The sequence below is a fragment of the Sapajus apella genome, unplaced genomic scaffold, assembly GCF_009761245.1.
Source record: "Sapajus apella isolate SASKATOON/1434 unplaced genomic scaffold, GSC_monkey_1.0 scaffold27, whole genome shotgun sequence".
NCBI classification, from domain to species: Eukaryota; Metazoa; Chordata; class Mammalia; order Primates; family Cebidae; genus Sapajus; species Sapajus apella.
Window position 1 is genome coordinate 14,080,372 of NW_022436967.1, and position 13,291 is coordinate 14,093,662.

At 39.3% G+C, this 13,291-nt stretch overlaps 1 long non-coding RNA gene across 1 annotated transcript; it reads left to right on the plus strand.

The window, feature by feature from the left end:
* The first annotated feature begins 3,968 nt into the window (after nt 1–3,968).
* On the plus strand, nt 3,969–11,816 carry LOC116560782. Its single transcript, XR_004273133.1, has 3 exons — nt 3,969–3,981; nt 6,142–6,146; nt 11,634–11,816. It is a non-coding gene; the product is annotated as an uncharacterized LOC116560782 (long non-coding RNA).
* Nucleotides 11,817–13,291: the final 1,475 nt, after the last annotated feature.

Below are 13,291 nucleotides of genomic sequence, written 5' to 3' on the forward strand. Positions count from 1 at the left end.
GAACTTGAAGTCTGATGTTCGAGGGCAGGAAGCATCTAGCGTGTAAGAAAGATGGAGGCCAGAAGAGTCAGCAAGTCTGCTCATTCCACTTTCTTTGGCTGCTTTATTCTCTCTGTGCTGGCAGCTGACTATATGGCGGGTACCCAGATTGAGAGTGGGTCTGCCTCTCTCAGCCCACTGACTCAAATGTTAATCTCCTTTGGCAATGCCCTCACAGACATACCTAGGAACAATACTTTGCATCCTTTAATCCAATCAAGTTGACACTCAATATTAATCATGAAAGAAAGGAACTACAAGCATAACACAAATTCAATGACATGGACAGATGTCAAAGCCACCACACAGTGAACTGAAGCAACTAAAAGGATCAATTTCCAAGGTCATTGTACTATCCCTTCCCCCTGTGACATTTGCCCAAACTCCATTAGTTAATTCATGTTTCTTCCCTGCCAAACAGACTTGTTAGGTGCTGACTTACAGGTTGCAGACAAAGTGAGAGCATAAAAAGGATCAATACCCTACACGAGTTGCAATGTGCAACAGAGAGCATAGCAAGGAACCAATTATCTGGAGTGAATGGTGTCTGTGTCCAGAGCGCAGGATTTGTTCAGCCTCCTGAGTTGACTTTTTCAGCATCACTCAGGTAATGTCCAGGGCTTGTGTCATCCAGGGAAGCCACATCATCCAGGGTTGCAAGTCCTGTAGGGTCAGTTTCTTCATTTCTGGTACCAGTTTGGGTCCTAGCCACATCATGTAATGTTTGATGTGTCATGCTGGAATCCAAAGAGGGTCTGAGGGGGTGTGAACACAAGCATATCCTCTTCCCCATGTTAGCAAATCATTTGGACCATACCATACGTTACTGTTTATATCCTTCCATAAAACTGTGGGGTTTATGTCTTGAGAGATTTTAGCAAAGTGCTTTTCTATAGCTGATTAATATCTGTCAACTAAATTTTTTAAATTAAGGGTAAGTAAGGCTTGTACTAGTGGTGTTGCAGGGTCCTTACCCATACTCCCTCTTTTTTTGTGTTTTTAAGCATATTTTTAAGGGTGTAGTGGGCACATTCTATGGCCTGTCCTTGGGGGTTACATGGGATGGCTGTGGAATGTTGGATGTTCCATGTGTGATAAAATCGTTGGAATTGTGAGCTGGCATAAGCTGGACCATTATCAGTTTTTTGGTTTTTTTTTTTTCTTTTTTTTTTTTTTTTTTGGGACGGAGTTTCGCTCTTGTTACCCAGGCTGGAGTGCAATGGCGCGATCTCGGCTCACCGCAACCTCCGCCTCCTGGGTTCAGGCAATTCTCCTGCCTCAGCCTCCTGAGTAGCTGGGATTACAGGCACACACCACCATGCCCAGCTAATTTTTTGTATTTTTAGTAGAGACGGGGTTTCACCGTGTTGACCAGGATGGTCTCGATCTCTTGACCTCGTGATCCACCCGCCTCGGCCTCCCAAAGTGCTGGGATTACAGGCTTGAGCCACCGTGCCCGGCCATTATCAGTTTTAATTTTTGTGGGTCACCCCATAAACACAAAAGTTAAGAGATGTTTAGTGACATATCGAGTGGATTCTCCAGGAAGAGCATGTGCACTAATTAGATGTGTGTCAGTATCAATGGATACATGTATATATCTTAGTTTTCCAAATGCAGGAACGTGTGTAATACCTCTTTGCCATAACTGATTAGGTTCTAGTCTAGGGCTAACACCTGTTGAAGGAGGGGACATGCCTGTGAGCTGGCCATCTGGGCATTGCAAGATAATTTGTGTAGCTAGTCTCTAGGTAAGTTAAAATTGTTAAATTTTTCCAATTTTGGTGGAAAAATTGATGTGATTGGGTGGCTTGGTCAAGCAGTGATGTCATAAACCTGTAGGTCTGCTTGTTCATTGCCGTAAGCCAATGGGCCAGAGAGTGAGCTATGAGCTTGAATGTGTGTGATAAAAATAGGATGTATGCATCAATACAGTAATTGCTGAAGTTAAAGAAAAAGCGCATACAGGGTGGGCTCCAGAGTAGATTTTATGAGGCTATTTTAAGGTTCTGCAATAAATAAACAGTAAGCAGAGTCACTAACAATGTTAAAAGGGCTGAGTGGGAAAAGTTTCCAAGGCCAATATCAGAGTCCCAGTCTCAGCTCTCTGAGTGCCAGTAAATCCAGATCAAATAAGAAAATTATGTGTTCTCCACCACATTGCTACTTTTCCATGTTTACCTGAATCATCAGTAAACAGTGTCAAAGAATTAGATACGCGGGAGTGAACTATTTTTGTAGGTAAGATCACAGAAGTAGGAGATAAGAACTGAAGGAGTTTAACAGCAGGAAGGGCATTCTCTATTTGACCTGTGTAATTGGGCAAAACTGCTTTGAATTGCTTTTTACTTAAAGGAATCCTGATGATACCAGGATCATAACCTAGCAACTGATTGCATCATTGGCAGCCTGAATACATGGCTTTACTGATTAACTGAATATAGGGAGTTAGAGTTTAGTTCCAGTATATGAGCAAAAAAAAAAAAAACAAAAAAAACAATTTGGAAAGCACAGTACCAGGGTAATCTGTCCTATTAAACCTGTAAAGGAGTGTTTGGTGGGAAAAATAGACAACTGAACCTAATAGTCTGGGACTGTGTGCTCTAGTGTCTCTGAGAGATGATTTCTTCTATTTCTTCAGTTTCCCTATTTGTTGCCAGTGTTGAATATCTGGGAAAATCTAAAGCTGTATTGCCCTTTAAGATAAAAAACAGGTTTTGCAACTTCTAAGTAAGAATGCCCAAGACAGGGTAAAACCAATTAATATCACTCAGTAATTTTTTTATAATAATTTAAAGTATGTAAGTTGCCAGTATTTAATTTAAACTTTTGAGATCTTACTAACTGGGAAGTTAGCATGTATCCAAGGTATTTCCAAGGAGAGGACATTTGTACTTTTTCAGGTGCTATGATTAAACCTCTTAACTGTGTATTCTTTGCAGCAGAGGCATATAACTTAAAAGATCCCTGTTGAACTCTGCTTTCAGGAATTCAGTCCCAAGCCCTAAGAGTACGCAAAGACACATGAGCCTAGGCCTGGGGATCAAAAATCTACTTCTTGTTGTACATCAGCATGGGGAAGCCTCCCCTGGAGCATGGCAGCTGCTATGTCTTGCCTGGCCACCTCATCATATTCTACCTTGCAGAAGAGATATTGGCTGGGCTCCAAAGTTGTTTTAGCTAGCACTGACAAGTCCCATGGGGTCCTATGGAAGTTGTCTGCCAAGGCTTCAATCATTCCTTTCATGAATGGGCTAGTGACAATTTTTTTTTAATTGTACTTTAGGTTCTGGGGTACATATGCAGATCATGCAGGATTGTTGCATAGGTACACACATGGCAATGTGGTTTGCTGCCTCCAACCCCCCATTACCTACATCTAGCATTTCTCCCCATGTTATCCTTCACTGACCTCCCCACCCCCCCGCTGTCCCTCCCTTGGCCCCCATAACAAACCCCAGTGTGTGATGCTCCCCTCCCTGTGTCCGTGTGTTCTCATTGTTCATCACCCACCTGTGAGAACGTGCGGTGTTTGATTTTCTGTTCTTGTGTCAGTTTGCTGAGAATAATGGTTTCCAGATTCATCCACGTCACTACAAAGGACACACACTCATCATTTTTTATAGCTGCATAGTATTCCATGGTGTATATATGCCACATTTTCCTTGTCCAGTCTATCATTGATGAGCATTTGGGTTGGTTCCAAGTCTTTGCTATTGTAAACAGTGCCACTATGTACATACATGTACATGTGTTTTTATAATAGAATAATTTGTAATCCTTTGGGTATATACCTAGTAATGGGATCACTGGGTCAAATGGAATTTCTATTTCTAGGTCCTTGAGAAATCCCCACACTGTCTTCCATAATGGTTGAACTAATTTACACTCCTACCAACAGTGTAAAAGTGTTCCTATTTCTCCACATCCTCTCCAGCATCTGTTGTCTCCATATTTTTTAATGATCGCCATTCTAACGGGTGTGAGATGGTATCTCAATGTGGTTTTGAGTTGCATTTCTCTAATAATCAGTGGTGATGAGCATTTTTTCCTATGTTTGTTGGCCTCATATATGTCTTCTTTTGAAAAGTGTCTGTTCATATCCTTGCCCACTTTTGGATTTTTTTTTTTCTTGTAAATCTGTTTTAGTTCTTTGTAGATCCTGGATATTAGCCCTTTTGTCAGATGGGTAGATTGCAAAAATGTTTTCCCATTCTGTTGGATGTCAGTTCACTCTAATGACTATTTCTTTTTACAGAAGCTCTGCAGTTTAATTAGATCCCATTTGTCTATTTTGGCTTTTGTTGCCAATGCTTTTGGTGTTTTAGTCATGAATTCCTTCCTATGCCTATGTCGTGAACGGTTTTGTCTAGGTTTTCTTCTAGGGTTTTTATGGTGTTAGGTCTTATGTTTAAGTCTTTAATCCATCTGGAGTTAGTTTTAGTGTAAGGTGTCAGGAAGGGGTCCAGTTTCTGCTTTCTGCACACTGCTAGCCAGTTTTCCCAACACCATTTATTAAACAGGGAATCCTTTCCCCATTGCTTGTTTTTGTCAGGTTTGTCAAAGATCAGATGGTTGTAGATGTGTAGTGTTGCCTCCAGCACCTCTGTTCTGTTCCATTGGTCTATATCTGTGTTTTGGTACCAGTACCATGCTGTTTTGATTACTGGAGCCTTGTAGTATAGTTTGAAATCAGGTAGCATGATGCCTCCAGCTTTGTTCATTTTGCTTAGGATTGTCTTGGCTATGCAGGCTCTCTTTTGGTTCCATATGAAGTTTAAGGTGGTTTTTTTCCAGTTCTGTGAAGAAGGTTGTTGGTAGCTTGATGGAGATACCATTGAATCTATAAATTACTTTAGGCAGTGTGGCCATTTTCACAATATTGATTCTTCCTAACCATGAGCATGGAAAGTTTTTCTGTCTGTTTGTGTCCTCTCTTTTTTCATTGGGCAGTGCTTTGTAGTTGTCTTTGAGGAGGTCCTTTACATCCTTTGTTAGTTGTATTCCTAGGTATTTTATTCTCTTTGTAGCAATTGCTAATGGGAGTTTGCTCATGATTTGGCTCTCTGTTAGTCTGTTGTTGGTGTATATAAATGTTTGTGATTTTTGCACCTTGATTTTGTATCCTGAGACTTTTCTGAAGTTCCTTATCGGTTTAAGGAGATTTTGGGCTGAGATGATAGGGTCTTCTAAATATACAATCATGTCATCTGCAAATAGAGATAATTTGACTTCCTCTTTTCCCAATTGAATATTCTATATATATTTTTTTTCCTGCCTAATTGCTCTGGATCAAACTTCCAATACTATATTGAATAGGAGTGGTGAGAGAGGGCATCCTTGTCTAGTGCTGGATTTCAAAAGGAATGCTTCCAGTTTTTGCCCATTCGGTATGATGTTGGCTGTAGGTTTGTCATAAATAGCTTTTATTGTTTTAAGATATGTTCCTTTGATACCTAGTTTATTCAGAGTTTTTAGCATCAAGGGCTGTTGAATTTTGTTGAAGGCCTTCTCTGCATCTATTGGGAGAATCATGTGACTTTTGTCTTTGGTTCTGTTTATGTGGTGGATTAGGCAAATTTTCTTTAATGCTTGTTCTTAGCTTTTTATGAGCATTAAAAGAAATGGGTTCATGTACCTGATTGGCTTGTCAATCTTGCATTGCCGGACAGGATAAAAGCTCCTTTTCTAATGCCGCTTGCTTAAAACCGAGTCCCATAGCTGCAGTGTATCCCTTGTCTTTTCTTCTATTTATTGGAGGAGGGGGCTCAGGCAAAACCTCCATTTCCCCTTTGTTATTTTTGCCCAGTGATAGCGGGCTTGAGGGACTAGGAGTGGTAAAGTAGATGATAGTTTTCTTCCTCCTTCCACTTTTTAGGCTTTTCTGTGTGTAATGGGAACAGAACTGCCCTCACTAAAGCCCAAGTTTTAGAAATGACATTAGGACCCATTGCCCTTGTGCATGATGTTAAGATTTCTTCCTACTTCCCCAAGCTCTACATCTATCTTACCTTCCTCTGGGAACCCTGGGTTAAGTGATACAATAATTTACATTAGGTTTGTTAATTGAGCCTGCAAAACTGAGGCTCTGCTGGCTTTAAGCAGCTGTTTCAATACTTTTATATATTGCTTCTGTTGTGCTGATAACTGTTGTCCCATGTTGAAACTTTAGCATGAACAGTCACCCCAAACTTGGAAATCCTGAGCAGGCACCAATGACTTACCAACTGCACAGTCTTTACCTTCATTTTTGAGGGATCTGTCACAATTCACTGCAGCTTTCCTCACATGAGTCATCAACTGCTGAGGTCTGACCCACAGATCCAGACTTGTGCAATGGATGAATAACATACACTGGGCACAGATATTTTGCCTGTCAGTATAGCAAAAGGTCCGGGCCACTCACAGATACCAAAAAAGGTCTGGTAAAGAGCTGGCAGCCACAGCCCTGATCAGCCAGAGAAGTTCACATTTATTTAGTACAGATTAAATGAAAAAGGTCTTGAGTAAACACTACTAGAGGGTAATTGACATTGCTGACCTCCTGAGTAGAGAGCAATCATGCACCTTCAGATAATCAAAGGTTGGTTTTAAGACCAAAAGAGTCAACAAGCCATAGATAAACTCGTCTACATTCCTATGTATATACACCCTAAGCTTTTAAGAGAATTCAGCTGCCTTTGACCAAACCTTTTACCGAAGCTATGCAAACCTCCTGGCCTTCCAAGAAGGCATATATTTATTTTTCCTACAACCTTTGAGTGGTATCTTTGCTATAACCTTTCTTGCATACTCACAAACCAATCAGCATGCACTCCCCATTCTGGATCCATAAAAGGCTCCAGGCCCATACACAGGGGAGAAATTTCCCACCTTCAGGTAGAGGGACCACCCCCATGTTCCCTCCCTGATGAAAGCTGTTTAATGGCTCAATAAAATTCTTCTCTGCCCTCTTCACCCTTCAATGTCCAGCATGTCCTCATTCTTCTTGGGCATGGTACAAGAGCTCAGGAACCACCGAACACAGGTACAAGCTTTAACACAGGTGAGCTTGGGCACACCAGCATGCCCAAGTGGGGCCTAGGTGGGGCATTACCTGCCAGAAGTCCCCAGTTTGCGAAGTGACCAAGAAGAAAAATCCTACATCATCAACTTTTGAGACTCTCTAGCTACATTCTCTATCTGCCGGAGTCACAGTGCTTGCTGTTTCACAATCACAATATCTCTCTGCATACTTAGAAGAGCATAAGCAAGAACCAAGGAAGCCTTCTTTGATCTTTCTTGCTGCTGCTCAGTCCCACTAAGAGTTAGAACATAGGGAAAGCTTATTGTCTTCATTCTTGAAAATGATTTGAGTAAAAATATTCTTTAACAGATCTTAGTGACTCTGAACCTTTAAGCTCTGAATCTTGATTGTAGGATCTTGTACTTTCTTTTCTGAAAAGTCATGTCAGAATCCCATCCTCATCATAAGAATGGGTCTGATGCACAAGCTTGCCCTATAGTTATGAGTTAAAATGTTAATCTATTTGTTTCTTTGATGCTGGTAAAGAAACACCCGAGACTCTTGGTTTAGAGAGAAAAGACTATTACTCAACTCATGGCACATCAAGTAGCATGAGCATTAGTATGTTTGTTTTAGTTCTTGTCCCTAAATTCCTTGAGAATGATGAGGAACACTCAACTGATATCTGCACAAAAAGTGACTTTAATTTTAGAAAGGAATATTGAGTTTGGGAAATCCACTGATTTTTGGAATAACAAGCAGTAAACAAATATGCTCTTTATCCAAGAAGGAGATATACCTTACCACTCAAGATTAGTGTCTGAAAGCACAAACCTGAAAAATAGCTCAGTGTCTCATATTTTTGGCACATTAAGCAACAATGAAGAACTGAGTGTCCCATGAAAAACTGTTTTCTAAAACTATAGAACAAATAAAATTGACCAAAGGAAGGAGCTTTTTCTCATCATTATGAAAATCATGAACTATAGATTCACCAGCAACCTTATCACCAGGTTCTAATTTTTTTTATTGCCTGATGTATCTACTATTGTTGTTGCAGTAAGTTTACTAGAGATGAAATATCCTCTGTTTATGAAACATATTTATGACTGTTAAGAGCAGCAGATCTCACGGAATAGCATTTGAGTTCTGATAAGGGACAAACTCCCTCCTCAAGTGAATCCTTGACCCCTGGTATCTTAAATGGGCAATATCTCTCAGGAGGAGACAACAGACACCTCATACAGGATAAGGATAGTTCTGGCTAGCATTTGGCAGGTACCCCTCTGGCACAAAGCTACCAGAGAAAGGAAGAGGCAGCAGCATTTGCTGTTTGGCAGCTTCTGCTGGTGATACCCAGGCAAGCAGGGTGTGAAGTGGACCTCCAGCAAACTCCAGCAGACCTGCAGCAGCAGGGCCTGACTGTTGAATGGAAAACTAACAAATGGAAAAAATTAGCTTCAATATCCACAAAAAAGACATCCACTCAGAGACCCCATCCAAAGGTCGCTGACTTCAGAGACCAAAGGTAGATAAAGCCACGAACATGGGAAGAAACCAGAGCAAAAAGGCTGAAAATTCCAAAAACCAGAATGCCTATTATCCTCCAAGGGATTACAACTCCTTGCCAGCAAAGGAGCAAGACTGGACAAAGCATGAGTTTGACGAATTGACAGAAGCAGGTTTCAGAAGATGGGTAATAACAAACTCCTCTGAGTTAAAGGAGCATGCTTTAACCCAATGCAAGGAAGCTAAGAACATTGAAAGAAGGTTAGACAAATTGCTAACTAGAATAACCAGTTTAGAGAAGAACATAAATGACCTAATGGAGCTGAAAAATGCAGAACAAGAACATTATGAAGTGTACACAAGTTTCAATAGCCAAGTCAATCAAGTGGAAGAAAGGATATCAGAGATTGAAGATCAATTTAATGAAATAAAGCAAGAAGACAAGAGAAAAAAGAGTGAAAATAAATAAAGTCTCCACAAAATAGGAGATTATGTGAAAAGACCAAAGTTAGGTTTGATTGGTATACATGAAAGTGACAGGGAGAATAAAACCAAGTAGAAAAGCACTCTTCAGGATATTATCCAGGAGAACTTTCCCAACCCAGCAAGGTAGGCCAACATTCAAATTCAGGAAATACAGAGAACACAAGTTTCTCCAAGGTGAAATAAAGAAAAAAATGCTAAGGGCAGCCACAGAGAAAGGTGAGTTTACCCACAAAGGAAAGTCCATCAGACTAACAGTGGATCTCTCAGCAGAAACCCTACAAGCCAGAAGAGAGTGGGGGAAAATAATTTACAGCCCAGAATTTCATGTCCTACCAAACTAAGCTTCACAAGTGAAGGAGAAATACAATATTTTATGGACAAGCAACTGTTGAGAGATTTTGTCACCACCAGGCCTGCCTTACAAGAGCTCCTAAAGGAAGCACTAAATATGGAAAAGAACAACTAGTACCAGCCACTGCAAAATCATACCAAATTGTAAAGACCATCAACACTATGAGGAAATTGCATCAACTTATGAGCAAAACCACCAGTATGCATCATAATGGCAGAATCAGATTCACACATAACAATATTAATCTTAATGTAAATGGGCTAAATGTCCCAATCCAAAAACGCAGACTGGCAAATTAGATAGAGTCAAGACCCGCTGGTGTGCTGTATTCAGGAGACCTATCTCACATGCACAGGTATATATAAGCTCAAAATAAAGGGATGAAAGAATATTTACCAAGCAAATGAAAAGAAAAGAAAAAAAGCAGGGGTTGCAATACTAGTCTCTGATTAAATAGACTTTAAACCAACAAAGATCAAATGAGACAAAGAAGGGCATTACATAATGGTAAAGGGATCAATGCAACAAGAAGAGTTAACTATCCTAAATATATATGCACCCAATACAGGAGCATGCATATTTATAAAGCAAGTTCTTAGAGACCTGTAAAGAGACTTAGACTCCCACACAATAATAGTGAGAGACTTTAACACCTCACTGTCAATATTAGACAGATCAATGAGGCAGAAAATTAATAAGGATATCCAGGACTTAAAGGCAGCTCTAGACCAAACAGACCAACTAGACATCTACAGAACTCTCCACTCTAAATCAACAGAATATACATTCTTCTCAGAACCATATCTCACTCCTTCTAAAATCGACCACATAATTGGAACTAAAACTCCTCAGCAAATGCAAAAGAATGAAAATCATAACCAGCTATCTCTTAGACCACAGCACAATCAAATTAGAACTCAGGGTTAACACTCACTCAAAACTGCACAACTACATGGAAATGACTACTGCTCCTGAATGACTACTGGATAAATAATGAAAAGAAGGAAGGGATAAAGATGTTCTTGGAAGCCAATCATAACAAAGAATATACCAGAATCTGTGTGACACATTTAAAGCACTATAGAGGGAAATTTATAGCATTAAATGCCCACAAGAGAAAGCAGGAAAGATCTCAAATCAACACCCTAACATCACAATTAAAAGAACTAGAGAAGCAAAAGCAAACTAATTCAAAAGCTAGCAGAAGACAAGAAATAAGCAAGATCAGAACAGAACTGAAGGAGATAGAGACACACACAAAAAACCTTTTAAATAGTAAATGAATCCAGGAGCTGTTTTTTTGAAAAGATCATCGAAATAGATAGACCACCAGCCAGACTAATGAAGAAAAGAGAGAAGAATCAAATAGATGCAATAAAATATGTTAAAGGGGGTATCACCATCAATCCCACAGAAATACAAACTACCATCCGAGAATACTATAAACACCTCTACACAAATAAACCTGAAAATCTGGAAGAAATAAATTCCTGGTTACAACCTCCCAAGACTAAACCACGAAGAAGTTGAATCCCTAAATAGATCAATAACAAGTTCTGAAATTGAGGTAGCAATTAATAGGCTACCAAAAAAAAAGTCCAGGACCAGACAGTTTCACAGCTGAATTCTACCAGAGGTACAAAGAGGAGCTGGTATCACTTTTTTCTGAAACTATTCCAAATAATAGAAAAAGAGGGAATCCTCTCTAACTCATTTTATGGGGCCAATATCATCCTGATACCAAAACCCGGCAAACACACAACAAAAAAAAATTTCAGACCAATATCCCTGATGAACATCAATGTGAAAATCCTCAATAAAATAGTAGCAAACCAAATCCAACAGCACATCAAAAAGCTTATCCATCACATAAAAACAAACCAAACACAAACATGACGTGATTATCTCAATAGAAGCAGAAAAGCTCTTTGACAAAATTCAACAGACCTTCATGTTAAATACTCTCAATAAACTAGGTATCAATGAAACATATCTCAAAATAATAAGAGCTATTTATGACAAACCCACAACCAATATCATACTGGATGGACAAAACTGGAAGCATTCCCTTTGAAAACCAGAACAAGACAAGGATGCCCTCTCTCGGTATTGGAAGTTCTGGCTAGGGCAATCAGGCAAGAGAAAGAAATACAAGGTATTTAATTAGGAAAGGAGGAAGTCAAATTGTCTCTATTTGCAAATGACATGATTGTATATTTAGAACACCTCATTGTCTAAGAGCAAAATCTTTGTAAGCTGATAAGCAACTTCAGCAAAGTCTCAGGATACAAAATCAAGGAGCAAAAATAACAAGCAATCCTATATACGAATAACAGACAAACAGAGAGCCAAATCATGAGTGAACTCCCATTCACAATTGCTAAAAAGAGAATAAAATACCTAGGAATACAGCTAAGAGGGATGTGAAGGAACTTTTCAAGGAAAACTACAAACAACTGCTCAAGAAAATAAAAGAGGACACAAACAAATGTTAAAGTATTCCATGCTCATGGTTAGGAAGAATCAATATCATGAAAATGGCCATACTGCCCAAAGCAATTTATAGCTTCAATGCTATTATCATCAAGCACCACTCTTCACAGAATTGGGAAATACTGCTTTAAATTTCATGTGGAACCAAAAAAGAGCTCACATAGCCAAGACAGTCCTAAGCAAAAAGAACAAAGCTGGAGGCATCATGCTACCTGACTTTAAAATATACTACTATAAGGCTAGAGTAATTTAAAACAGTATGGTACTGGTACCAAAACAGATATGTAGACCAATGAAACAGAACAGAGGCCTCAGAAATAATGCCACACATCTACAACCATCTGATCTTTGACAAACCCAACATAAACAAGCAATCCTTCCTTACACCTTATACAAAAATTAACTCAAGATGGATTAAAGACTTAAACATAAGACGTAAAACCATACAAACCCTAGAAGAAACCCTAGGCAATACCATTCAGGACATAAGCATAGGTAAGGCTTTCATTGCTAAAACACCAAAAGCAATGGCAACAAAAGCCAAAATTGATAAATAAGATCTATTTAAATTAAAGAGCTTTTGCACAGCAAAAGAAACTATTATCAGAGTAAATAGGCAACCAACAGGATGGAGAAAATTTTTACAATATATCATCAGACAAAGGACTAATATCCAGAATCTACAAAGAACTTAAACAAATTTACAAGAAAAAAAAAAAGACATTCTAAAAAGGAGACAATTATGCAGCTAACAAACATATGAAAAAAATCTTATCATCACTGCTCATTAGAGAGATGCAAATCAAAACCATGTTGAGATACCATCTCATGCCAGTTAGAATGGCCATCAATAAAAAAAGAGGAGACAACAGATGCTGGAGAGGACGCAGAGAAATAGGCACACGTTTACATCGTTGGTGAGAATGTAAATTAGTTCAGCCATTGTGGAAGACAGTGTGGTAATTCCTCTAGGATGTAGAACTAGCAATACCATATGACCCAGCAATCCCATTACTGGGTATATACCCAAAGGAGTATAAATCCTTCTATTATAAAGATACATGCACATGTAGTTTATTGCAGCACTGTTCACAATAGCAAAGACTTGGAACCAACCCAAATGCCCATCAATGACAGACTGGATTAAATAAAGTGACACATATAAACCATGGAATACTATGCAGACATAAAAAAGGATGAGTTCATGTCCTTTGTAGGAACATGGACGAAGCTGGAAATCATCATTCTCAGCAAACTAACACAAGAACAGAAAACCAAATACCGCATGTTCTCTCTCATAAGTGGGAGTTGAATAAGGAGAACATATGGAAACATGGAGAGGAACATCACACACCGGAGCCTGTTGTGGAGTGGGGGACTAGGTTAGGGATAGCATTAGGAGAAAT